The 27,650-nt window shown below is 48.2% G+C and overlaps 1 protein-coding gene across 2 annotated transcripts in view; it reads left to right on the top strand.

Annotated features, from left to right (window-relative positions):
- The window catches only part of LOC142767122 (uncharacterized), a 336,953-nt gene that overhangs the window by 297,844 nt on the left and 11,459 nt on the right, over nucleotides 1-27,650 (top strand). The gene's annotated exons all lie outside the window — the stretch shown is intronic.

Below are 27,650 nucleotides of genomic sequence, written 5' to 3'. Positions count from 1 at the left end.
AGAGGGGTAGAGTGGGGAGCAACTGCAGGCATGGGTGGCAAAAGCTGCTGGCGGGGTCTGCAGCGTACCACCTGGGCATAAGTAAGAGGCGCGGCCACGGGCTGCATAGCTGGCGCATGGGGAACAGGCATGGCCACAGGCTGCTGGTGGGCAGCGACGGGAACAGCCTGAGCTACCTCTTCGGCAATAACGTCGCGGAGTGGTGAGGGCAGACGAGAGGACGGCCGCTGCTGCGTGAATGAAATCAACGACAGCTGCCGAGCTACTTCTTCACGCACAAAGTCTTTGATCTCTTGCAGGGTTGTAGAGTAGTCAGGAACAGAAGTAAGACTAGATAGTGAGTCAGCGTGTGAGGAAAATGGCCGAGTCAGGGCGCGCTGCTTCCTCAACTCATCGAAACTTTGACATAAAGTCACAAGTTCCGCGACGGTGGCAGGATTGCGCGCCAGGAGTATCTGAAATGCGCCGTCATTTATCCCTTTGAGGATGTGTTGAATCTTCTCCGACTCGGGCATGGCGTTGTTCACACGGTTGCGAAGACCAATAATGTCTTCGATGTAGCTTGTAAACAATTCAGATGGCTTCTGTGCGCGAGTCCGCAAGCGTTGTTCGGCTCTGGACTTGCGGACAGCGGGTCGACCGAAAACGTCAGCAAACGACGTTTTGAAGATGGACCACGTCGTAATGTCGTTTTTGTGGTTGTTATACCACATTTCAGCCACGTCAGTGAGGTAAAAGATGACGTTAGTCAGTTTGTCCGCGTCATCCCACTTGTTGTTTCCGCTCACCAGTTCGTAGTTAGCGAACCAGTCTTCCAAGTCGGTCTCATCAGCTCCGCTAAAGACTTTGGGCTCTCGCAAACGAAGAACGCCGGGGTTGCTGGGGGATGGAGTGGAAGAGCCAGGTTGCGCGTTGTTGGTAGCCATGATGGGAGGTAGCGTTCGGTTGCGCAGCTCCAGGTTTAGGCGACGGCGGATGGCAGCACCCAGGTTCAGGCGACGGGGAATGTCAGCACCCTCCACCAATTGAAAAAGGGTTTATTGGCGACTGTTGCGACGGTGGTCCTACGATAAAACACGATCGGGCAAGAGCAACGGTCAAGCAGATGCCGGCGATGATCAGCACGAGCCGAGCGACAGAAGCCCAGCACCCAGTACCCAAGCGGTGGCGATGTTGCTTGCCAACGATGCGTTTTCTCCTTCACAGAACTGATTTTTTTATTATATGGCATTTGGGCCGCGCTTCACCCGCCGCGCAGCCCAAATGCAAACTTCTTCTTCCTTGACGAGCAGCGCATTGAGGCGCTACAAATGGATGGATGGATGGATGGATGGATGGATGGATGGATGGATGGATGGATGGATGGATGGATGGATGGATGGATGGATGGATGGATGGATGGATGGATGGATGGATGGATGGATGGATGGATGGATGGATGGATGGATGGATGGATGGATGGATGGATGGATGGATGGATGGATGGATGGATGGATGGATGGATGGATGGATGGATGGATGGATGGATGGATGGATGGATGGATGGATGGATGGATGGATGGATGGATGGATGGATGGATGGATGGATGGATGGATGGATGGATGGATGGATGGATGGATGGATGGATGGATGGATGGATGGATGGATGGATGGATGGATGGATGGATGGATGGATGGATGGATGGATGGATGGATGGATGGATGGATGGATGGATGGATGGATGGATGGATGGATGGATGGATGGATGGATGGATGGATGGATGGATGGATGGATGGATGGATGGATGGATGGATGGATGGATGGATGGATGGATGGATGGATGGATGGATGGATGGATGGATGGATGGATGGATGGATGGATGGATGGATGGATGGATGGATGGATGGATGGATGGATGGATGGATGGATGGATGGATGGATGGATGGATGGATGGATGGATGGATGGATGGATGGATGGATGGATGGATGGATGGATGGATGGATGGATGGATGGATGGATGGATGGATGGATGGATGGATGGATGGATGGACGGACGGACGGACGGACGGACGGACGGACGGACGGACGGATGGATGGACGGACGGACGGATGGACGGACGGACGGACGGACGGACGGACGGACGGACGGATGGATGGATGGATGGATGGACGGATGGACGGATGGACGGATGGACGGACGGACGGACGGACTCGCCGTAGTTCGCTAAGAAAAGCTTCTTATGTAAAATCATTTGGCATGTACGCACCACAGGTGAGCTTGTAGCACCACGCTAGATTAGGCCAGCTGACCGTGCGGAAAAAGAAGCGAGCCGCGTGGCTCGGTTAGCGCGAGCCACGAGGGATGCAGAACGGCTGAGCGCCTGACCTACTGGGCGCTGCAGCGGCGACTCCATCTACGCCTGTGTCTCAAATAAAAGCTGCGACCTTGGCACGGGCTCGTCGCCCTCGTCTCTTCTCACGTTCCTCTACAAGTGGTGACCGCGAACGAACGGACAAGCCACCGATGCTGCACCGCGGCCACTGAGCTTCGCGGCCACGTTCCAGCCAGCTCAATCTTTCCAGCCGCACTTTGACCCACCTCTACCACCCTTCCGCAACTCCGACATCGAGTCATGGTTTCAAGAGTTCGAGGCTGCCTTGGAGCTCAACAGCATCTGGCTCCAGTATTTCATGTTTGAGGTCCTGAAGTATGTTCTTCCACCTGATTTCAAACGACGTCTCACCTTTTTCTTTTGGAGCTCCCACCCATATGATGGACTACAGGACGCTTTCCTACAGTTTTGCGGTACTGAACAGCACGTCCAACAAGGTACGAATTTGACACAAGGCACTTCTCCGCCAACAGCAATCCAGCCTTCCTCGCAGTTCGAAGTTCCCAAAAGTGACCCCAGGGTGTCGACTACGCCTCCCGCACCATGGTCAGTCCAGACTACCGCCCTGTCAACAACCACAGGCTACACAAGTGACGGAGATCCCCCTGTTGCTTCAAACGGCTGACCGACCGAAAGGCCCGCCACCCGAGTGTTTCCGCTTTCTGTTTCCTAGGTGTTGGTTCTGCCACCAGGGTCACTTCCACCTCTCTCCTTAGCAGATTGGACGCCGGTTACAGCTTCGGAGTCGAATTCTTAGCACAATCCTGTCCGGCCGCATAGACTCCCGAATCACCCATGACAAATGAGCCAGCTGAGCCGCCTGGTGGCGTCTCGGGCACAACTGCCCAGCCTCCCACTAGGAGGGTGACGACAGCGGAGTAGACGAAGAGAGTGCTTAACAGTGCAAGTGATAGGAAGGTATAGAAGAGACGAGAACAGAGTGCTCAACTAACAACTAAATTTCATTGCAAACCGCAACTGCAATGTATACGGAAGCAGAAGCTGCACATAACCACGCAACATCAGCAAAATAGCACATACATGTATACATGTGCCAAATGGCCTGCCTGAATAAGAGCCGTTGTATTAAGAGATTCGTTGTAATAACCCAATTGATCGTGCAACCTTAGCTTGAACTTTATTTATGTGCTCAGTCCTGCTTAGGCTTTTCTCTGAAACGTAACACCTAAAAACGAATGGCTTGACACATGATCTAGTTGCAATCCGTTGTAAAAAAAGCTTCACAACAAGCCTTAGTTCTTTATTCTTAGAACAAAAAACAGTGAATTTCGTTTTCTTCACACTTAAGTCAAGCTGATTTAATTGTAGCCATTGGTAAAGTTCGTTCAACCAAGAATTTACTGTAATTTCTAGTTCTTGAAGGTGAGTAGTGGAAAAGAATGCATTTGTGTCATCCGCGTACATTACCATTTCATCTGTTAACGGAATGTTTACTATATCAATAATATATATGATAAAGAGCAATGGCCCCAATATTGAACCTTGTGGTACCCCATATTTATTTACGCTTTTTCTTCTTAACTGTGATCTCGCAAGGAAGTGTACTTCAGTTCAGTTTCTGGACAACTATTCATACATTTTAATGCTGTCCCACGAATGCCATACACTTTGAGATTGTCAGGTAATATTTCATGTTTTATCGAATCGAAGGCCTTACGAAAATTTAAGAATATAGCAATGGTAAGTTTTATGTATTTTATTATTGTATCGTTGATTCTCAATGATGCCATTTCGGTTGAGCTAATTTTCTGGCAATACGTTTATCCAGCAGAAAACTAATGAAACGCTTACATATAATGCGTTCAGCTACTTTCTAGAACAATGGCAGTACCGAAATCGCTCTGTAGTTGTTTAGGTCATAGTGATTATCCCCCTCAAAACTGCTGCAACACGAGCTATCTTCATTATTTTTTCGTGAAAAACTAAAGTAGGAAGTATACAGTTGCAGATATGTTTCAATAGACCACATATTATGTGAGCAACCTCTTTAATAGGTTGAGCTTTAATTCCATCCTCTCTGGCGGCTGACTTGTTTAGCGCTTGACCGATCATTATAGCATCGGCCTGTTTGGCCTTTGTAACAGAGCACGCATGTAAACAATATCTTGTATACAATCGCTAACACACATTCAACATAGCGCATCTTGTTTTTCAGTGCATGCTTATTTTCAAGTCCTTCACTGTTAGCCTTGCGTCATAGCCCAGCGAGCTTGTCACGTGCGCAGAACAGAACTTGTACATCTATTTTGCCAGCGACCTTCTTTATATGTTTCGCTTTAGCAGATCTATAGAACTGCGGTGGTGGCAAACCGGGGAAGAAAGGTGGGGCAAATAGCCTTCTTGTTTTGAGCGCAAAAACAGTGTACGTTGGCGGCAGTCGATGAGTTGATACAACAGCTTTTATTTATGTAACGCTGGCCAGTTTGGGCTATTCCTCCCAGTAGTAGTTAGAACGAGTTTTCTAATTAATATTGCGTGGCAACATCAAAGTTGTTTGCAGGAGACGTGCTTCTTTTACTCAGCAGCGTCTGCTCGTCTGTAATTGATGTAGACTCAAACTAGACATGTCTGCCATATTTCCACTTCTCGGAGGTAGTATATTTTGTTGTCGTTATTTTAAATAGAAAAATAAAATTGTGTGATAAACACTGCCTAAATGATACATCCAGCTATAACTACAACCTATATTTTATATAACACTGCAAGTGTTTGGCTTAAGTGTTACGGGCGTAATTAACAGAAAGTATACAGAGTATACTTTCTATACCTGTATTGCTATACCTGTGAAAGCTGTGTGTGACACAGAAAGAAGTACCAAAACACTCACAAGAATATATATCGTGGGAGGCAGGTACCTTTTCAATACCCGAATAGTGAACAGTGCCTCACCTCTGTTCAAGGCATAACTGGCTGAAACGGGCCGGGCCAGCTACAGTTCGTATTCAAAAACACCGGGCCAGGCTCGGACGGGCCGGAGCATGAAGTTTTCAGGCCTGGCCGGGCTCGGGCTTGAACAATCGGCCAGTGTAGTGCTCTAATCTGAATGATGTATGGAGATTTTAGTGCATAACTGGACGGTCTATTCAGTTCAATAACGAGCACAAATAAATGTGAATATAGCTTCTTCTGAAGAAGTCACTATATTTACTATGATGTTTTCTCTGTGTCCTGACAAACTTCCAAGTTTTTTTTTTATGTTTCCAGTTTTATTATTTCCAAAAGCTAGTTACAAAGTCTAGGATATACAGACGAGGGTCCCCGAGCCAGAGACTTTAGTGACACCCTCGGTTTGTCGATACAAAATGACGGTAAGATTTGTACAGAGCAACAGAAAATTCTTTCAGTATACGGACATCACAATACACTTTTACATTACAAATCAAGCCAAAACACGCAACATGGTATAAAAAGAACCTTTGTGTTTTCAGACATGCGTTATCTTTCTACTTTGTAAGCTAATGTTTGTAATACCCAAGTTGTAGTTGTGAATTGATGTGTGTGTGTGCGGGTGTGCGCGTGCTTTTTTATGTGTGCGTACGTCTACGCTTGCGTGTCCGTGAAATTGTGCATGTGCGCACGTATGTGTTTGTGTGTGCACGTCCGTGTCGGCTTGCGACTGTGTATGTGAATATTTGCACACGTGTGTGTGCGAGCCTATGCGTGTGTTTGTGGGAGTACGTGCATTCGGTATGTCTGAATTCACGCCAGTGTGTGCATTAGCGCACGCACATATGTCTGCTTATGTGTATGCCATCGCGTGCATTCGTTTATGTATGTCTATTCGCACATGGGCATGCATGTCAGCGCCTGCGTGTGCTTGTGTATCTAATCGCACGCTTACCTTGTACGTGAGGGTGCGCTGGGCACGCATTTTTTGTATGTATCTATGTGCCAGCGCGTGCGTGCATTTGTGTGTGCGTAATTGATTGATATGCGGGGTTTAACGTCTCAAAGCCACCATATGAATATGAGAGACGCCGTATTGTAGGGTTCCGAAAATTTTGACCACCTGGAGTTCTTTAACGTCCACCCAAATATAAGCACACGGGCCTCCTTCATTTCCGCCTCCATTGGAAATGCAGCCATATATATATATATACATATATATACATATATATATATATATATATATATATATATATATATATATATATATATATATATATATATATATATATATATATATATTCAGGTGTCGCATGTTGTTAGTAAGAACTGTTTTAGATGCCACCGGAAACAATGTAATGAGGGGCTTGATTTAATAATTGATGGTAGTGAGTTCCAGAAAGAAATTGCAGAATACAAGGCTGTCATTTTGCCATAGTACTTAGTTTTGGAAGCAGAAGGTTACTATTTTCAGAAAACCGTGTGTTATTAGTATAGTGGAGATGTATGAGGGGAAGTATGTCAGTGGGAATGTCGCCGACTCTACTTCTGAATAATAAAATTCCAAGTTTGAGTTGAAAGGTGGAAATGAACGGTAGAATTTCGAAAGTGCTAAAGAGGGGTGCTGCTGATCCTGTGTAGGAACTATGTGTGATAATTCGGACTGCTCTTTTCTGAAGGTGAATAAGAGATGTTAGGTGTGTGGCGTAGGTATTGGCCCAGGATGAAATGCAGTAGGTTAGGTGACTGTTAATGAAGGCATACTAAAGCGATTTTAGAATGTGTTGCTGAAAGCATTGCCTTGTGCGAATGAGTATGCGGATGCCAAAAGCAGTTTTCTTGACGACAGAATTCACATGAATGCTATATTTGAGTTGAGGGTCTAATGTGACACATAGAAAAGTAGTGAACTTTGATGAGGTGATGACGCAGTTATCAATGTATATATTGGGTGAAATCTTAACGCTTTTTGGGACGAGTGAAATAACATAAAAGTTGTTTTAACAGGGTTGATTTTCAACAAGTTATTTTTGCACCATGAAACAAGTTTCGCGACATCAGTGTTTAATTTCGCTAGTAGATTGTTAAGATCTTTCTCACTAGAAAGTATCGTGGTATCGTCAGCATAAAGGATGCAGTCAGATGAGTTAAGTGACGATGGTAAGTCGTTAATGTAGATAAGAAACATGAGAGGTCCCAGAATTGAGTCTTGTGGACTCCCTGGTTAGTTGTTGTTGGTGAGGATAAAACACCACCATAATTGACAACCTGGGTTCTGTTAGCGAGGTAACTTTGTAAAAGGGCTAAATTAGGCCCACAAACTCACAAGGAATTAAGTTTAGCATACAAAATAGAGTGGTTTATAGGGTCGAAGGCTTTAGTTAAATCTAAAATTAACGCCCCTGCCCAGAGCCCCTTATCGATGGACTGTTTTATGCTATCTGTTAGTTTAATCAGTGCTAATGCGGTAGGAAACTTAGCACAAAAACTGAACTGCTTATGTGACAAAAGGTTAAATTTTGTTAAATAGTACATTAGGCGATTCACAATGAGCTTCTCAATTACCTTACTAAAGAATGGGAGGATTGTTATAGGGCGATAATTAGCAAAAACTTTTCGGTCTCCCTTTTTGAATACAGATATTACTTTTCCTTGTTTGAGGATTGTAGGAAATATGCCTGAACGAAATGCGGTATTAATAAGCTCTGAGAGCACAAAAGATAACTCACGAGCAACAAGTTTGATTTTAGCTGAATAAATATAATCCAGGCCACATCCCGTCGTCTTCAAACTTGTTATAGTGCAAAGAACCTCTGCATGTGACGTGGGTTTTAAGAAAAAAAGAGTGAGGCATGCGAGACAGCGAAGGTAAGTTAGTGACAGTCGATACTGAGTAGCTGAAAAATGATTAATTAAAAGAATTGGCGATAGTGACAGGGCAAGTTACAACGCTGGTGCCATCCGAAAATTTGGTCTCAAGTTCATCTGGCTGATCAAGATGTAAGAATTCTTTAATTACGTTCCAGTTTTTCCTACTGTCATTCCCGTTTTCGAGCACTTTATTTTGATAGTAGGTTCGTTTGTATTTTTTTAGTAGGACAGTAACAGTTTGTGATTAGAGTTTAAAGCGGGTCCTGAGGGACAGGTTGAACGGCTGAAGTTTTACTTCTTTGTAAAGGTTATCTTTTTTATTTATGCTACGCAGCAGCCCTCTAGTAATCCACGGGTTTCTAGGGGCTGGGCACCAACGCGATATGGTGGATACAGATGTACACGAGTTTAAGATACCTGTTAGTTTCTCAGTCAAGCTACTAAACGCTTTAATAACACAAGGTTCTTGCGATAGTTTCCCCCAGTCAAAGCGGGATACCAAATCAAGGAATTTCGCAGAATCGAAACGACACCCATTCACCATTTTATTTTTATATTTAGTTTGTGTTTTTAACAACAGAAAAATTGGATAATGATCTGTTAGATCAAAGTTGACCACACCGGCCTCCTGAACTGACATAACGTTACTGAGTATATGGTCAATAAGCGTGTTCCGACCGGAAGGAGCACATCGTGTCGGAGAATCCAGCAGAGATGTCAACCCATAACCCATGAAGCAGTTAGCGTATTGAGCACAAGAACCGTCGTTAATATTTGTAATGTCAATGTTAATGTCGCCTAAAATGATCACGTTATAATTTTCGGAAATAAACGAGCTTAGTATATTATCAAGCTCAACACAAAAGTCACCGTAAGATGATGATGGGGAGTGATAAATTGAACCAATGATAGTTCTTTTGTTAAACGGAAGGAAATCACGGTCAAATTCGAGCCAGACTGATTCACATTTCGACACAGAAAACTCGATATCAGTACGTCGTTTATATGACAATGCGTAAGAAATAAACATGGCTGATCCACCATGATAGTCACCGAGGCGAAGAAAAAATTCAGCACGATAGCCCGGAATGGAAAACATGTTATCATCAGCTGCAGATAGGCATGTTTCTGATAGACATATGAGCAAAAAGTGATGATCGGTTAAAGAAAGGAAATTAACCATATCATCAAAGTTTTTCGGTAAGCTTCGGGTGTTAAAGTGCATGATTGAAATATGAGAAACAAACTAACTAAGAAGTTGCTTCAGTTCGAGGACAGTGTGTGTCGCCATGATTGTTCAGAATCATCATGCCTAAATGCTATTTGGAAAAAACGGCCAGATCACTAACACCAGAGATGCGGCACACTCGGCTGTCCGTGGACTTTCTTGCTTTGATGCGGCAGTTGTCAACCCACAGGAACTACCACTGCTTTTCTTTCTTAAGTGCCAATGCCTGAGCAAAGAGCCGCTTGTTTTCTGGTGTTAGGTGATCGTTAACAAATATGGGCTTATCCTGATTCATCATGGCGATAGACCGGGTTGTCAGACGCGCTTTTCTGGCCTTTGAAGCAAATTCAACCTTTTTTTTTTTGTCGTGAACAAAAACGCCCAATAATATTCGAGCCACTTTTAGCGGGGACCCTATGCACTACATCTATCTCAGCAGGGCTCACAAGACAACCAATCTTATCTGCGATCTGTTGCAGAATTGCTTCACAGCATTCGCCTTTTGTCTCTGGAACACCTCTAATTTCAACATTGTTCATGCGCGAATATTGCTGCAATTCAGCAACCTCTTTTGTTAGCTGCTCGTTTGTTCGAGACAGCTCTTTATTTTCTTTAACCAGGCTTTCCTGCTTAGACTTCATCGTTTCAAAAATTTCATTAAACATGGCAACATTGTTACGCAACTCTCCAACTTCTTTGCGTAATGATTCCAAGTCTCTAGATACCTCAGCACATGAGGGCATTTTGGTTTGGCAGCAATGGGTGTGGCGTGGCAAAAAAGAAAAGTGAAATTGTTTTCAGTAATGAAAATTGAACCTACCTGCACACGCAAGAGAGAATGCAATCAGCGGAATGCTGCGTTGCCGCCAGCCCAGCTGCCAAGTGAAGGGTTCCACGATGAGCCCAGCTTATGTAGCTTCCAGAAGAAGGTTCCGTTGTAGATGGACAGGTGGCGTTTGTCACAGGTGGCACGTGGCAATGTGATGATACAGCCAGTCCACTGATTCCTTCGTGCTAGGAGCACACACTTCTATTGACCACTTTACAGTGCTGCGGCAAATTCGCGGTGATTTCGCGCCGGATCCGTAGATACCTGCGCACGCAAGAGAGAATGCAGTCAGCGGAATGCTGCGTTGCCGCCAACCCAGCTGCCAAGTTTGAAAAGGACTGCCCAAATTTCTGCCTCGCTAAATCTGCGTATAATTTATCATTAGTGACTTCATCGTAATCGGGCTGTTGGGCGCTGTTTTCCGTCCTAAAGTAACGGTCTCGTATTGCGGCGAGGATGTTCGCACCTTCACTTGTGAAATATTAATTTCACAAATCTCCGAGTTTTATGGCCTTGGGCGGCCCGAGTCTCCTCCAGATCCAACAGATGCCGAAAGAGACGCCAAGCACCCGCCCTACGCATCTGCTTCTCCAAGCCATTACACATGTCATCCCACTGCGCCATACATACTTTGAACGCATGTTCCTAGATCTGTCTGTCTAACTGTGCCATCCGTTTTCGCAATGCCCGGTTGTGCCTTTGGCGTTTCCACCTTTTAAGTAGGGCTTGCTTTGCTTCCCCCATATGTAGCAGCCGGCTGTCGATTACCTCAAGCTTTGCCTCGGGCGGAATGTCACACCTTGCCGCATCTACGTCCCTATTGAGCGTCGCAGTCCATTCCTCTGTATCCGTGATCGGCTCGTCGCCGCACCGTCCTTCTTGTTTCTTCCGGAACGCGTCCCACTTCACTAGTTTGAGTTTACGGCCGTTGCCTTTTGAGCATTCTCCACGATCACTCGGGCCCGAGTCAATTATAATCTCTATAAGCAAGTGGTCACTCCCCAAGTCCTCTTGCATGTTTTGCCGAGACGCTGCAGTTACATTCGATACGAAGGCAAAGTCTGGAAGCGTGTCTTCACTCACGCTGTTGCCCCTGCTTGTTGGATCGGCGGGGTTCGTGACGAGTTCAAGCCGTAGATCTTGCGAGTCTTCCCAAAGGTGTTTGCCATTAGGCATTTCATGCATGTATCCCCAGGCCCCGTGTGGTGCATTAAAATCACCCGCGACTAGCAGAGGTTCCGCGTTGGCGGCCGTGCTAGCCATCCGGAGAAGCTCCCAAAGAAAAGTCCGCTCTACAACGTGGGTTTACTGTATACGTTAAGGACAAACAGTCCTCGCCCACGCCTAGGAATTATTTCTACGAAAACGTGTAGTACATTTGCACACCCAAGTTCACATTGCGCCACTGTGACGTTACGTCTAACATGCACAGCGACGACCGGCGCCGAAAGCGTTAACCCGCCATGTGCCGAGCTGGATGTCACCCGTTGTTTTCTGTGTCTGCTGTCAGTCGGTGCCGCGTTTATGGCTTTGTAACCAACCAGTTTCGCGGCATAGTTTGTCTCCTGTAAAATGATATGAGGTTTTGTTGCGCGGCCGCGAATATAGTGCTCGAGACTGCCCTGCTTCCTCATATAACCCCTGCAGTTCCACTGCGAGATCTTATACTGCTGTTGGCTAGTGTTGGAGCGATTATATGCGTCTCTAGCTATGGTGACAGTCGCATTTAATTTAACCATCGCAGTCAAGGTGACTTGGGTTTGGCTGAATTGGCGTCTCTGCGTCTGTCCGCGTGTTTTGCTGTTGTTGACTCGGTTGCTGTCTAGCGTACGGCTTGTTTATCGTTCTAATCGGTCTGCCCCCAGCTAGCGGCATCGGGCTTCTATGTTTTCTATGCGCGCCACATGCGCGGTGAGCATTTGAGCCATTTGCTCAGACAGCTTAGTTATAGCACTGTTCAACACGTCATTCATCTGCGCCACATGGTTTGCAAAACGTTCATCGAGGCTGTTTTCTAAAATATTGATGCGTTTTTGTAGTTGCTCATAACGTTCACTTTGCTAGGGGGGGGGGGGGGGGGGGTCGGGTTTCGCAGGATTTAGTGCAATTCTTTTCGCGGTACACGGGCGGTCATCTCGGCCGTCTGCCTCTTCCCCCCGAACAACTCTCATCGTTTGTGTCCGTCTCCAGCACCTCGGGTCGCGTGGAAGTCGAGGACCGAAGCGACGAAGGTGGCAGCGGCGTCACTTGCGGCTGCAAAGGTTGCGATTGTGGAGCCTCGCCTTTTAACATAGAATTTTCCGCTCTGACGATAGCATTTTGGCGTTTAAGCTCCGAAATGATTGATTGTAACGGTCCTAGGCGTTGTTCTAGCGCTCGCTCTATTTGCAACTTTCACCCCGTAGAGAGGGTGCTGGCGAAAGCCTAACAAGGCTGTCGTTTGAAGGATCGTGCAGCCGGTGCGCCGGCAGCCGCCACCGGTGTGCCCGTCACTTCGACCTGTGTAGTACTTTCGGCTGCAGCCACCGTGTTGTCAAGGCTTTGCTGAGAAGGTCATGTATTATATTCCACGCTGCGTATTGAGAAACGCGTGTGCGGCGTATATTGAAGGAAAAGAAGTTTCGAACGCTGGGCACACCGTCTGCTGCGGTGTACAGCTTTGTGAACGCTGCTCGTGCCACGGCTGGGGAATACCGAGCAGCCGTGCTCGTGCAAAACATGAAACCTCGCCTTTGACTGCACGGCATCTGCACAGCGGCATCGAACATATTTTGTGATTCTTCTAGCTCAGCAGGCAAACAATTATGATTAAATCTTTGCTTCTACGACTCGCAGTAACTGTCCCACTTCTCAATAACCGTAGTAGAAATCGCCAGCGACAAAATATAAAACACCAGCGAGCCACCAAAGTGAGGCCGACTGAATGAAAACATGGGCTGGCTACGTGGACATCCCTCAAACGACAGTTACGACGAATGCCGCATGGCGACGCCACCATCTGTGAAAGTTGCGAATTGCTTGCTAGAGCTCGCTTCCACTACCGCCGCCGACGGCGGGACCAAGAGAACGATCCCCGAAAGCGACGCTATGGTGGCTAGAATTGGGAGGTGACGCCAACGGGAGCTCGGAGCCGCTCCTTCGTTTCGAGCAGCGCGGCGGTGGCGCTGTCGGCGGAATGGTGATGCTAGTTACGCGCGCGCGCCTTGAGCGCGCGGACCTTTCAAAGATGCTGTTGCTGAAGCATGATTCAGATAAATTGGCGATTCAGATAACTCACTGTGACGATGGCTGATAGAACGCCATTTCAAGCATTAAAAGAAATTGGCTGCCGCTGCAAGACTTCTGTGACGTTGAATCTGCGCAAATTAAAGCTTTCGTTCGCATATCCCTGCAGTGTTTTGGAGTGCAAGGCGACGGCGTTTTTTTAAAAAAAATATTACCAAAGTTCTGGGCGAGGAAAATAAAACAAATATTTATTGCACATCATATTATTAGGAAGATCTATTGCACATCATGGAATACAGGGTAAAATAAAATAAAATGAAAAAATACGCACATTTACATACGCTCGGGAGTAGTTAAAAACATTGAAACATTGCACACAGACAGCGCATCGCTTGGCACTAAGTAATAAGAGGCATACAATCACTTTCCACTCGGCAAAAAAAAATCAATAGAGCTTGAAGTTACAATATCAAACTCAGAGCACGCGTCTAAGCTTCAGCAATTTCATTCTTTCCTGCTTAGCGTTTCGTTTGCTGTTCTGGGCTTTCACATGAAAGTGGAGCCTAGTAAGAACATAAAACTTGATAATTTTGTTTGTGAGGGACATACTGTGGTCAGGGCAGCCAACAAGTGTAAGCTTTCTTAACTGCAAGAAGGAAACCAAGTCCATGATGCTGTCAGGTTTGACTTCTGTAACACTGAAGCAGTGGGTAAAAGTGTTCTCGAGAGTGGTCACGAGTTCATTGAGCTTGACTGATGGGTACAGCAGGCCTCCTCGGTCAACAGCAGCCGTGAGGGATGCTGCAGCTGGAGATGGATCGTTCTCGCCTTGTAGGAGCTGCTGGCTGCACTCTGCACATTTGGTGCTTGCAACGCTTTTTCTTGCCACATATCCAGCCATGTAGAATATGAGTCTGGCATCGCTGCTTTGCACGACCATGTCTGCATGCTCGGTGCCGTGGCCGTATTCATTGAGCACTTCATGTGCTTCGGCAAGGTTTCCTACGTCAAGAAGCTCGTCTAATTTCCTCCGAGGAGTGAGGTCCTTTCCGTTGTCAGCTCCCAGCAGACTTCTCAGCAGTCCTGAGGACACATTGCTTCCTTTCGGTGGTTTTGCCAAATTCTGGAAGCTCAAAGTGTTGACCGAGATTAGGAACTGGGAGGCAGTCGGATGATCATTGCATCCAGACATTTGTCGGACGATTCCAAACAGCCTCTCCAGGGGGTCCTGACTCAAGCGGCATGTCATCATATAGCTGAAGTTCAACTTCATCGTCAGGTAGCGGAGAAGGTGTAGCGTGCTTGATAAGGTAACACGAAGCCCCTCGGCTGTACTGCGGCTTAGGAAACCTCCGGAGCCAGCAGCTGTTTCCCAATCGTCCAGGTAAGTCAAGAAGTTTTGAATGCACTTCTCGTGCATCCCTGCAGGCTTAAGTGCACCCGAACTGCACCTTGAAGTCATGGCCTCAATGAGCCTTCTCATTCTTTCCACAAAGCTGACTGTCGCCGCTGTGCTCCCATGCTTTTCTTCGATGGTTGCATTGTACAAGAAAAGGCCTCTGAGGACTTCATCACTGTAAAGCCGCACTGCATAATTTACCCTCATTTTCTCAAAGCCATTGGGATGCACAACCGATTTGCTAATATGAGGCATGGCTTTGAGAGTCGTGTCATGCTGTTCATCAAGCTTCCGGGCACAGTCAATAGGGTCAACACTGGCATGGCCTTCTGGCAGTTTCACGCCCGTTCGAACAAAGGTGTTCCTCACACATTTAAGAAGGTGTGGGAAGTCCGAGATGAAGTGCAGAAAACGTTCTGGGTCTGTAGGGTGCTGCCTTCTACATACTGTGTTTTCTTTCCTGCCGTGTATGCCGAATGAGTGCCACATGCTTCTGTTCCACGCAGCTCCATCAGTGGTGATAAAGTCTACGTGCAGACCGGCGTTTTTGCTCATGACTACTGCTTCGAGGATTATTTTGCCTAACGTCTCGGACTTCACATTGCTGCGTGATGCGAACACACCAATAATCTGGTGCCACGTGCCTGTAAAAGGCACGAACAATACTACAAGGCCATGGTCACATGCTACGGAGCGCTCACTCTCTGGTGTGAACTTCCCAAGGTCCACAAAACCTTCGATGGTGCCATCGGTTCCCAAGCTCAAGTGTTCAGATAGCTTAATCTCATCAATTAACAGCCCACCATGGCGCTGGAACAAGTCCATAGATTTTGTTTTTTCCGCCACAGCAGCAAACATTTTTTCGCTCAGGCCGAATCCACTCCTGTAACGCTTGAGATATCGACGTAGTGATGTTCGAGAAGGCAACGCCATGATGTTGTTTTTGCGTATATGCTCATAGAGGCGTGGGCTTTTCATGGACATAATAAGGCACTCTAGAGCCCATTCACTTTCATACTTCATCCCTTTCGTGGATTTTCTTTTAGCCGCAGCAAAGCAAGCCTTGACTTGTTGCTGCTGCTTAATGGGTAGGGCCTTCACCGCTTCTTCAAATGCTGTAGAATCATTCCGTGCATTCTTTTCTTTCATTTGTTTGATGAGTGATTTAGCCTGCAGGACACTCAGGCGACTCCTTTTCGCTTGCGCTGTTCGCAGCTTAAGCCTGTATGAAAGCTTTTGGGACTGGGCCACATTTTTGCCTTTTCTTCGCCTGTAGGACTCACGATTCAGGAGTAGTCTTCTGAGGTGCTTGCATTGTGGGCAGGCTTTTTTGGCGTTGGAGCAACCCCACGGCAAGATGGGCTGAAGGTTCTGCCATCAAAAGTCTTCTCCTTGTTCTAGCCACCAATTCTAGCCACCATAGCGACGCCACCGGCGAGAAAAGCGGCGACATCCGCCCATCTCACTTGTTGCCCAGTTCATGTGCCCTTGTTGCGGCTGCCGCCGCGTCTGGCGCTGCTGACTTTGTGTGTCTTTGTGTGTCATTTTCAATGACAACGAAGGTAGTGACCTTAGAATACAGGAGGTCACGCTAGAGATAACAGATAAATACAAATATCTGGGCGTGTGGATAAGCAATGGGACCGAGTATCTGAGGGAACACGAAATATACGTGATGACTAAAGGTAACAGGAATGCAGCAGTCATGAAAAATAGGGCACTGTGGAATTACAATAGGTATGATGTTGTGAGAGGAATATAGAAAGGGGTCATGGTTCCTGGGCTGACGTTCGGCAACGCGGTCTTGTGCATGAGATCAGAAGTTCAAGCAAGATTAGAAAAAAAGCAACGTCGAATAGGTAGGCTTGCTTTAGGAGCTCACGGGAATACACCAAATAGGGGAGTACAAGGTGATATGGGATGGACATCATTTGAGGGCAGGGAAGCTAGCAGCAAGATAAAATTTGAGAAGCGATTGAAAGAAATGGAGGAAGAGCGTTGGGCTAGGAAGGTTTTCAGCTACTTGTACATGAAGAATGTCGATACAAAATGGAGGAAGCGAACCAGGAAGTTGACTGGTAAATACTTAGAAAGCAGCAGGTGGTCAAACCAAAAAGAACTATCGGTTAAGAAGAAAGTGAAGGAAACGGAGACCGACATGTGGAGAATGGGCATGATTAAGAAGTTCGCACTAGAGATTTATCGAACTTTTAAGCAGGAAATTGCCAAGAAAAGGATCTAAGATAATACTCGGGGTAGTTCTCTACTGTTTGAGGCCAGGACGAACCAAGACATATCGGGCCAAATACGAAGGGGTTGTAGCGGCGAGAGAAGAGAGACGTGAGATGACGTCGAAGGCGGCCGATGGGGCCATGCCGATTTCGCCACTTTATTGCAGCCTGAAGCGGAGTCACGTCGACTACCAGCGTCCAAACCGCCAGGCCAGAAGCTCGTTCTAATTCTCGCGCAGCTCGAGCTCACGCCAGCTGCGCGAGAGACGCGGCGCGGTGATGGAAAAAATGACGATGGTGATGATGGCACTACAGGGCTCCCCCCCCCTAGCGCTTTGCGCGATTTGAACGCATATGAAAAAAAGAAAGAGGGTGACAAATGCTATGTACATGAACGGCAGTCCATAAAGTGTTCATTTGGCAAGTCCAGGTTGTCAACGTTTATAGGCCATCGGTAAGCAGTTAGTCTCTGGTGGGCGACTCTGGGAGTTGCGCAGAGGACGCAGGAGGAAGTGCCGGGTCGCTGTGGTAGCCGACAAGTGGGTCTCACGGTGACCTGGTCGGAAAGGCCGAGAGTGGACCGTGTGTCGCGAGGTCATGACAGGATGGTGAGTGACAATGTTGGCGCTGGGTGCAGAGGACACTATACTGCCACCTGTTGAGATTAGAGGTCCCGACAGGGCGCCATGATGGTGGTGGTGGTGGTGGTGGTGATGGTGGGCATGCGCCAGTATCTGCGGCTGGGTGAACGTCGGTATCTGCACCAGGGATTGGTGCTGGTCTGTCTGGAACGCACCCAGTGTGGGCTGGGCCAGCATGGCCTGCAGCTGTTGCAGCGTCAGTGGCTGTCCCGGGACTATGGCAAACAAGGGGGGCGACATCATGCGTGGCAGTGCCAGAAAGATGTTGGGCCTTGGCCCCAGGTTCTGTGGAATGACAAGCGTTGGGGTGCCAGGCGGTCCTGGATGTTCCCCATGGAGCCTGGGCCCCGTCTGAGGTCCCAGGGTCAGGCCCGTGACATGGGGTGGCCGCAGGGCCAGCTGGACCCCCTGTACCAGTCCCAGAGAGCTCTGGGTCTGCCCCAGTGTGCCTTGTATCAGAATCGGGCTGTGGCCCAGGCCCGGAATGTACTGGTTCAGCAGAAAAGTGCCGTGCGGAGGTCCAGCCGGAAACATGCCCGGCTGCGCTGCCGCGGGGTTCCCGATGAGCAGCGGACTCCCCGTGTTGAGCCCCATCGCGGCTCCGCGCTGCACCGTAGTGACAGGCTGCGGCGCCGGTACAGGCGCGGGCCGCGGTGTGGCCTTGTGCTGGGCCGCCCGAGGAGACTGGGACCGGGTGGTCGCCGCTGCCGAAGGCTTCGTCATGTTCGCGCTGCCGCTCGACAGCTTGGGCAGGATCTGTGGCTGTTTCGGCTGGATGAGCCGGGGGGCACCAGAGGTGCGAGGACTGGGGCTGGCCGAAACCACCTGTGCGACGCCGGGTCTCGACGCAGGTGCCTGCTGCGGCGCCACGGGCAGAGGGGCGACGGTGGCAGTTGCTTTGGTGGTTGCCGGTGTCGACGCCGACGATGAGGGCAGGCTCTGGCTCCGCGAAGACACGGCGCTGGGGCCCGTCATAGACCACGAAACAGAGACAGGGACAGGGGCGGGGAGCGGGGACGCCGAGGGTGGTCGGCTGCTGGCCGGGGAGGTGCGAGTGGAATGTGGCGAGGCACCCGGCAGGCCATTGCTGGCACCAGTGGCAGGTGGCGGAGCGGGAGGGGGCACCGTCGAGGAGCTGACCAGCAGCTGCGGCGAGGAGGAGGAGGCCGAGACGTCTGAGCTGGTGGTCGCAGAAACGGCGAGGGCCACGGTGTCACGTGCCGTCGCTTGCTCTGCGTGCGCTTGCGTGCGTACCTTGCTCTGCGACGCCGGGGAAACCTGCCTGGTGCGGGTAAACGGAAGCGGACGGTATGTGTTGCCGCTGCGGGCGAGCACCGCAGTGCAGAGGGCATCGTAAGGCTGCGGGCTGGTGCTTGAAGTGGCAGCGAGATGGCGCAACTCTACCGGGAGGGCGTCGAGAAGAATAGCGTGCATCTGCAGCTGGTCCGTGACGCCATTCAGCGCCAGAACGGCATCGAGCTGCATGAACCATACCTTGGGGTAGGTCGATTGGAACGGTGGCACTGGCGGGCAGAGTTGCGGGAACATGGCAGCGGGCCGCTCGGCGAAGGGCGTGTTCTCCGGGTCACCAATGTAGCGGCGAGAGAAGAGAGACGTGAGATGACGTCGAAGGCGGCCGATGGGGCCGTGCCGATTTCGCCACTTTATTGCAGGCCTGAAGCGGAGCCACGTCGACTACCAGCGTCCAAACCGCCAGGCCAGAAGCTCGTTCTAATTCTCGCGCAGCTCGAGCTCGCGCCAGCTGCGCGAGAGACGCGGCGCGGTGATGGAAAAAATGACGATGGTGATGTGATGATGGCACTACAGGGTAGACACAGTATGCAGTGCGTGTGGAGAGGAAGAAGAAACTGCCGAACACTTGATAATGTTCTGTAAAGGGCTTCACCCTATAGTTCAGGATGATGGCGCAGAGTTTTTCAAAGCCCTGGGGTTTAGGGACCGGGAGGGAAAAATAAACTTTAAGCGGGTAGACTTAACTAGAAGGAGGTTTTGTGATTGGTGGCTAAAGTCAAGGCACGAGTGAAAATTAAACTCTTCACTGCAAAGTACGAATCCTCAAACTCACTTTTTAAGGAAAAAAAATATAGTTTTTGGTTCATTGGGTATTACGGCTTCGTGGCGCTAGCCACCGCCCGATCTGAAGAGTACAGCCATATCCATTCATTCATACATCCATCCAGCCTTGGTTAAAGGCTGCGGTGTTGGCACCACCACGCGTCTTCGACATGCTTCTCGGCATCAGTGTGCGGCTGCGAGAGTGGGACCGGCGTTTCCCCCTGCCGCCTCTCGCGTCTCGGCTAGTCGAACGTCTTGTTGGGCTGGCGTTGCATGAATTATTGTCAAACGATGGATAATGGCAGTAGTGACCTGCGTTGCTTCCTGTACCGATTCTGCTGTTGTATCTGCTGCCGTACACCTCGGCCGCTTCCTCTTCTTCTCGTCGTCTTCGCTCTAGTAGGCAACGCTTGACTATATACGGAGTCTTGTATCTCGCTTTGCAGCTGCGGTCTCATGTGTGGTGGCCTTTGCCACACAGTTGCCACCGCGGCTGACATCGATGATCAGACGGCGGGTTGTTGCTGCCACAGCCCCGGCATATCTTATTCTTCGGGTTGGGGCACACGTCAGAGCGATTTCGCAGCCTGCCACACTCATAGCACACGTCAATGTGCTTCCTGTACAGGGATCATCTGACAAGCATAGGTTCATGGCACACGTGTCTGGGTACGTGTGCTAGAAAACATAATCGTGCAAACCACGCTTATGTTGTCCGTGGTGCCCATGCGCTTAGCGTACAGCACTCCGGGGTTGCGCTGCGTCACTAAGTTATTGACAATGTTCACCGGGCTCTCGTCCTTGGAAATGTTCCTAATCAGGCGTTTTGAAGTGTTTTCCGGGGCGGCTTGATAAGCATTAGCAGGGAAATCTTTGTCCCCGATGCAAAGCTTGCTGATGGCTCCGTAGCGTGTGGCTCTGTCTGCTGACGGTGTGCTGAGTACAACGACGTTTTGCATCACATTGAGGCAGATGCTATCTTCTCTAGCTGCTTCTCTGGCAATACCCGCCGCGTTACGTTGGCAGCAAGAAAGGCGATCCATTCCATATTCGGCCCCGTTGAAGCCGTTGGGCGTACGATAATCTTGAAATCATCGGGTGGTAGTTCTGGCATTCGACTCGCCTTAGCGAGGTGCTGCAATTGACGGGCACGCTTTTTCTTGTAAAACGCAGCCGTGGCCGCGGCTGGGGCTATTCCTGTAGTCGATGCGGCAGCCGTCGCTTGCTGCGTCTTCACGTGCTGCTTTTGCGCTTACTTGGACGCGCCATCGGCCTGTTTTGTTCTCCGGACGCTGCACCATCCTGCTCCGTCACGAAAATCTTCCGGTCGAATCTATTATCCATCTACCGCTACGACAATCATGTATCCATTGAAGAGGCTGGTGCGTTTTCGTCGGAAATCGGGAGCTCCGAGGAAGTCCGGTGACACGTAAGGCTAGCTGGACCTACAGCCGCAGCGGCCGGGCTGCGGAACAGTACGTAGAGACGCTGGACTTGGCGTTCGCGCCAGCGTGGAAGGGGGAAATGCTCTGATAAACGGCCAAAAAGTGGGCCCACCTGGCAAACTTGGTGATAGAGGAGTCCTTGAAACTTCCGCTGATCGATGGAGAGAATGGTTTCCAAGATGATTTTGACAAACCACGAAAAACATATGAAAGTTACGGAGCCGACGCGAAACACGTCTGCACTCCGTGGCCCCCTAGCGGTCGTCCTACTTTCGTCAAGCTTTTTTTAGGGGCGAAGCTCCTTTGGGCGTTGGCTGTGCGTCCCCTGTAGCCTGTATGTAGCCACCTCTAGTTTAGTTCTTGCAGTGTTCACTAGATGGCGGTACCGTCCCCTGTATGTAGCCACCTCTAGTTTAGTTCTTGCAGTGTTCACTAGATGGCGGTACCGTCTCCTGTATGTAGCCACCTCTCGTTTAGTTCTTGTAGTGTTTACTAGATGGTGGTACTTGTAGCTGATGATGAAAAGATGCAAGATGTTATAAACTAGAAAGCGGTACTTGTAGTTGATGAAAGACGCGAGATCTTATAAAATAGGAATGATGTCACACATGGCGCGTGTCATTGGTTGAAGGCAATCGTTTGATTTAGTGCGGCGACGTACGCAAGGGGGAGCGATGTAATAAAATCGAGTGGGCAAAATGTACAGAGGATTCATGGTTTACCAGGTTTACCTCCGGAGCTTCGCCCACTCATCATCATTCACTTCGTGGATATGGCGGAATTTTTTTTCAAGTGACTGTATTTTGTATAACACATCAAGAAACCCAATAAGCAAGCACGTGGTGCGCCGCCGCCATGGTCTATTGGCTAAAGAACTCGTCTGCTGACCGGCAGGTCGCGGGTTGAAATCGCGGTTGCAGCGGCTGCATTTTCGAAGGAGGCGAAAATGCTGTCGGCTCGTGTGCTCAGATTTGGGTGCGCGTTAAAGAACGGGTGCAAATTTGAAACGTGCACCCAAATGGAGGTCGAAACTTCCAGAACCCTCCTCTACGATGTCTTTCATAATCGTATGTTGGTTTTGGGGCATAATACCTCACATAGCAATCAATCAAGCAAGCATGCGCATTGGTACAGCAAACCAGTGGAGGCTAAAGCCATGGTCCCTCAATATTTTTACTGGTCATGAAACTCCTGCGAAACTCAATGGGAGAGCTTCATATACCGCCCGCTCTTTGCGCGCCACGGCGCTGGCGTAGCTACAAGGGAGACGAGGAAGCCGCCTGCTGCTGGCTGCCATTAGCCGAGTGTGAGCGCGGAGTGGTGTTGTTTGTGCTGCTTGCACCCTTTTTTCTCCTTTCGCGGTCACCTTATCGTGACCACGATGCTCAACGCCTGCTGTGTGCTGGGCTGTCGCTCGGGATACAAGGGCCACGTCGAAAAAGTCTCCCTGTTCTGTTTACCAGCCGACGCAGAACAACGCGACAGGTGGAAACGTGCAATCCGCGACAGGAGACTGTAGGATTTTCGTTCGACTCGAAGTATGTTCACGTGTGCGAAAAACATTTCGATGCAAGTGACATCGTACGTGCGGACGTGTGTACAGTGAATGGGGACATCATTTCACTGCCTCGAGATTGGCCAAGACTGGTGGAAGGCGCCGCACCAAGAATTTTCGAAGGTTTGCCTGCTTACCTCTCCAAACCAAAACAGCGTTCGTGTGGACTAACAAAGCGCCCACCTGTAAAAAGGCCGCAACAGCTTTCTCCAGACTGTGATGCGACAGTTGCGAATGCGGACGTCTCTACTGCAGCCGACGAAGAAATCGACGGTAAGTCTGGCACAAAGCTTGCAAGTATCCTAACCGCTCACTACGCTAACAAATTTCGCTCACTATGCGCTAACAAAATTGGCTCCTTGCCTTGTGAAATTTGCTCTTTGTCAGTCTTTGCAGATGTTGTAAGAACTGAGAATCGCCCAGGCTTCGCAGATGCAGAGTGTCAAACAGAGGTCCCAGTTTGTTCAGCATCGGAGCTACAGAGAGTGAAGGCGCAACTTCGCAGCGTGAAGCAACAGCTTCAATCATGCCAGCGGAGACTGGGAAAAGCGGAGGCGCACGCGAATAAAAAAAGTGGGATGTACGGAGATATTCACAAGCTGTCAGATCACGAGAAGCTCATTATAGACCAGTGCATCATGAAGGCAAATATGAAGTCTACGAAAGCAGCACGGTAAGATCCCGTTTGTGAAGTGTGTTTGGAGTTTTAGGTGAAGTGCGGTTTTCGCAGTGTGCGCGTTTTCTTTCTGGATAATGATAGAAACTGAAAAGTGATGCCGTGGACCAAAATGCAATATTTTGTTTTACTTTGATAGTGCTGTTTGCTGGTGCTGTCGCTGAATCGTGAACACAAAAATCTGCATTTTATTTATTGCAGGTATAAAAAAGAATGGCTTTACGACTGTTTACTGCTGGAAATCAAATCGACAGCAGTTTATACATTTCTTCATGAGAATAATTTTCTGCCTCTATCACACCCTCGCACACTCTTTTCCTACCTAAAAAATGTGAAGGCCGGCTTTGGATTTGATGAAACTTTATTTGCCATCTTCAAAGACAAAGTGGGAAACATTCCAGAGAGAGAACGCCGAGGTTTCAATTTTTATTTTTTTGCATTTGATTTTTCTGGACTTTAGGTAAACAGCTGAAATAATATTTTTTTTTTCTTTAGGGGTCCTGATGTTTGACGAGATGAGCGTGAGAAGGAGCCTTCATGTAAGGGAATCGGATATGACACTGCTTAGAAAGGTCGACTTAGCAGAGCACACGAAGCCTACTGACCAAGTGAAAGATGGTGACCATGTGTTAGTGTTCCTTTTCCGACCATCCCTCGGTGGCTGGTCGCAGACTGTCGGAGCGTTCTGCACGTCAGGGGCTGCACCAGGCTCCGCTATGGCTAAAGTGCTCCTGCATTGCATTGTACTCCTGTGTAATGCCGGTGTCGTTGTGGATGCAGTCACTTGCGGTAACTCTACTTCAAACCGATCAGCATTGAACTCTTTGGGTAAATATTTATAGACATTATTTATCCTCACGGTATCTAGTACGTGATCTTAATAATAGAAATGTCTTCCTTTTAGGTGTCAGTGGCGATATCGCCAGAGTATCAACGTCATTTGAGCATCCATGTGACTCCTCTGAAGCCATTCAGGTCATAATTGACCCACCTAACATCTTCAAGTGCATCAGAAATAACCTTCTGAAGGCTGGGAAATTCCTGGTGGGTAAAACACAGTTTAAGATAAGTCATCACAGTGCTCTGGCTGTTTTGTCTCACAGGCTTTTTCTTAATGTAACAGTTGCCTGGTAACAAAGAAGTACAGCATTTCCACTTTGCAGCTCTGCTAGACTACGAGGAGCAGCAAGCTGGACTTCGGGCTGTGCCAAAGCTTACGAAAGCACACATCAGGCCCAACGCTTTCCAAAAACTGAGTGTGAAACTTGCTGGCCAGGCAAGTCTGTTCTAGCATGTGTCATTAATTATTAGTAAGTATCAAAAAATGTTCCTTCATGAAAATACAGCACTCTGCCGTATAACTTCTTTAAAATCTTTCAGCTCTTCAGTGAAAGCACTGCTTCAGCAGTGGACTTCTATCGCAGTAGAGAAGAATGTGTGAAACTTCGTGGCTCCAAAGCAACCTCAGATTTTGCGAGACGAACGAATATTCTATTCGACTGCCTAAATTCCAAGAGGCCACAAGATGTGCAGTATAATGAAGCAGAACACATTGCTGTAATCACTAATATTTCAAAGCTATGGTCGCTTCCTTTGAAGTTCCAATTAAATTCAGACACTGAAGGAGAACATCGAGTGGCTTGACAGGTGGCACACTTACAACCAGAGTTTACCAAAGCAAAAGCAACTCTTCTTTCTGAGCAAGCCAACATGCAATGCTCTGAGAATGACATTGCACAGCACAGTGACGCTTGTCGAAAAGCTGCTGAAATGTTGCTTTCGCTATGTTTTAGTTGAAAACTTTGGATAAGGCCACCTCGAGGTAAATATAAACGTTTTCGCTAGTTGAAGGCATTTTCTTTGCACTTTTCTCTCTTTCAGAGGTTTTTTGGCATAGCAAGGCATGTTGCTGGAGCAGGGGGACAGCCAACGGTTCAGCAATTTTTGTTCATTTACCGGTTGCTCTCGGTGAACAACTTGATCCGTCCGCCACAGCGAGCCTCAGTTGAAGGGGATGGTCCACGTCTCCTTTTAAAAATGCAGGATCTCTTTCAACATAAAGAACCTACTGTTAATCAAGTAAACATTTTAATAGCACACCAACGCTGCTCGTAGGGTGTCTCTCCATCGTATGGAAATGTATTGAATGTTGTCTAGTCCTTTGATGCTAATCACATGCACGTCTGGTCGTATGATATACAACGAGCTTCTATTCTGCTTTTTCACTTTTCAAATTTCTCACTCTTGCCATTGTGGTATGAAAAAAGATTTACGTTTCAGATTGATACCTTGGCGGTTCTTTTTGATGATATACTGCTGGAGCCTGCTGAATGCATGCAAGATATGATTCCTCCGGAGTCAAGGAGGGACTGCATTCTGCATTACCTTGGCGGCTATGTTGCAAAGAAGTTTGCTAAAATAAGCTGCAAAGACTGCCTCCAAACACTTAGAAGCAACTCCCGAGAACCAACTGCATTGACTGCAAATAAGACGAGAGGATTTTCGCAAGTGCCATTGGAGCAACTATTGCGCCTCTTGCAAACTGCGGAGGAACATGTTGAAATGCGCACCATAGACAATATAGTCTGTGCCAATGTCTACATGAACATTGTTGAAAGCATCTTGCTGGACGACCGCACTTCCTCGGCCAGTGTTGGCTGTGGAACACATTTTGTGAGCACCACGGCAGAAGTTGTGCACTTTTTCATTAAGTGCCGTCTGCACTTTTTTACGCGCGAACAAAACAAACTGTTTCGTGCTGGTGGTCGCCCATCCTGTCCGGCCAGAGGAGAGAGAAAACCAGGGGCATAATTTTTTTTCGGTAATTTTTTTGTGTCATTCACTCTATCTCCCAACTATTCATCCACAGTTTCATCCACGCAGATTTAAATAAACTTTATGTTCCTGTGCTCATGGCAGTTTGAAATTCTTGACAATTACCAGCAATTGCAGCAAAAAATATGCCGAGAATTTCGCCCACATTTTCTTGCAAGGCGCAGCGTTGTTGCAAAGTTCAAAATGCTACCCACTGCTAGGTAAGTGGCACACAAATATATCTCCGTTAGGCAGAAATATTTCGCACATAAAAAGCTGAAAAAAATTGAAAGAGATATCTAAGTGGCAAAGAAAAGAAAGTGTTTGGGTTAAGCCCGAAAGCGACTATACAGAAATCGAGAAATGTAAAAAATGCCACGAACACATCCGCCACTTGACAGATACTCTCAGTCAAAACATTGCCAGCAATCAATGACTTGGGCAATTTGACAACGCGCATCATGTACAATATTGACAATACTAATCACTGCTATGATTCGTTAGCGAGAACACGGAGAAGGAAAATATCTGAAGAAGTGTATTTGACGGCAAACGCCTCTACGAACGCGCACCTGCCCTACCAAGCGCGGCAGATCAATGCCCTCCTGTATACGGTGGCACCTCTGGTGGCCACTTTTGTCCCTATATGAAACTTTCGTGGGAGTTTCATGACCAGTAAAAAGTATTGAGGGACCATGCTAAAGTGCAGTGCGGGCCGGGAGAGAGTAAATATCCGAGGAGAAGCGAGAAGGAAAGCGTGCGTGCGGAGGAGAGTGTCGCTGCTTTTCAAGATGTAGGAGTTTTATAGTGGAGTAGAGTATCTTTATATCCTACCTTTAGGAAGTAGAGTAGCGCATTTTTTATTGCGATACCAATTATATGGACACTCTCGCCTGTATTTCACCGCTGGCGTCAGCTTCGACGTCATGCACTATATATATGAAACCGCAAGAAAAAACATAGAAAAGTTGGCCCCGTATCTGCATGTAATCTGCAAATGTCGTCAAAAAATGATAGTCTTGCGTGTGGAGAGAGTGAACAAATATTTTATGTTCTGCGCAAGAAAATCGGTGAATGGTATTTTGGAGGCGCTGCGTTAGAGTGCCTCGATCGCGCAGCGGAAGCGAATGAGCGCATCAAGTCACGTCATACGAGAAACATGAGCGCCATCTGGCAGTTTTCTCAAAAACAAAGGGCGTGGCTCTGAGACGGGTGTACGCGCCCGTCTCAGAGGTGATAAGGTGAGGAACGCAGGGCGACGGGTAGGTGCCACCACTATCGCGTCTTAGCGAAGCGTTGGAAACACTCACATTTTCATGCAAGCGTTGAATCGTCAGCGCAGCGTGATAAGCACTACGGTCCTTAAAATTACTTA

Source organism: Rhipicephalus microplus, chromosome 7 (genome assembly GCF_043290135.1).
Source record: "Rhipicephalus microplus isolate Deutch F79 chromosome 7, USDA_Rmic, whole genome shotgun sequence".
Classification (NCBI taxonomy): Eukaryota; Metazoa; Arthropoda; class Arachnida; order Ixodida; family Ixodidae; genus Rhipicephalus; species Rhipicephalus microplus.
The sequence above is the reverse complement of the archived record's forward strand: the minus strand, read 5'-3'. Positions and strand labels throughout refer to the sequence as shown.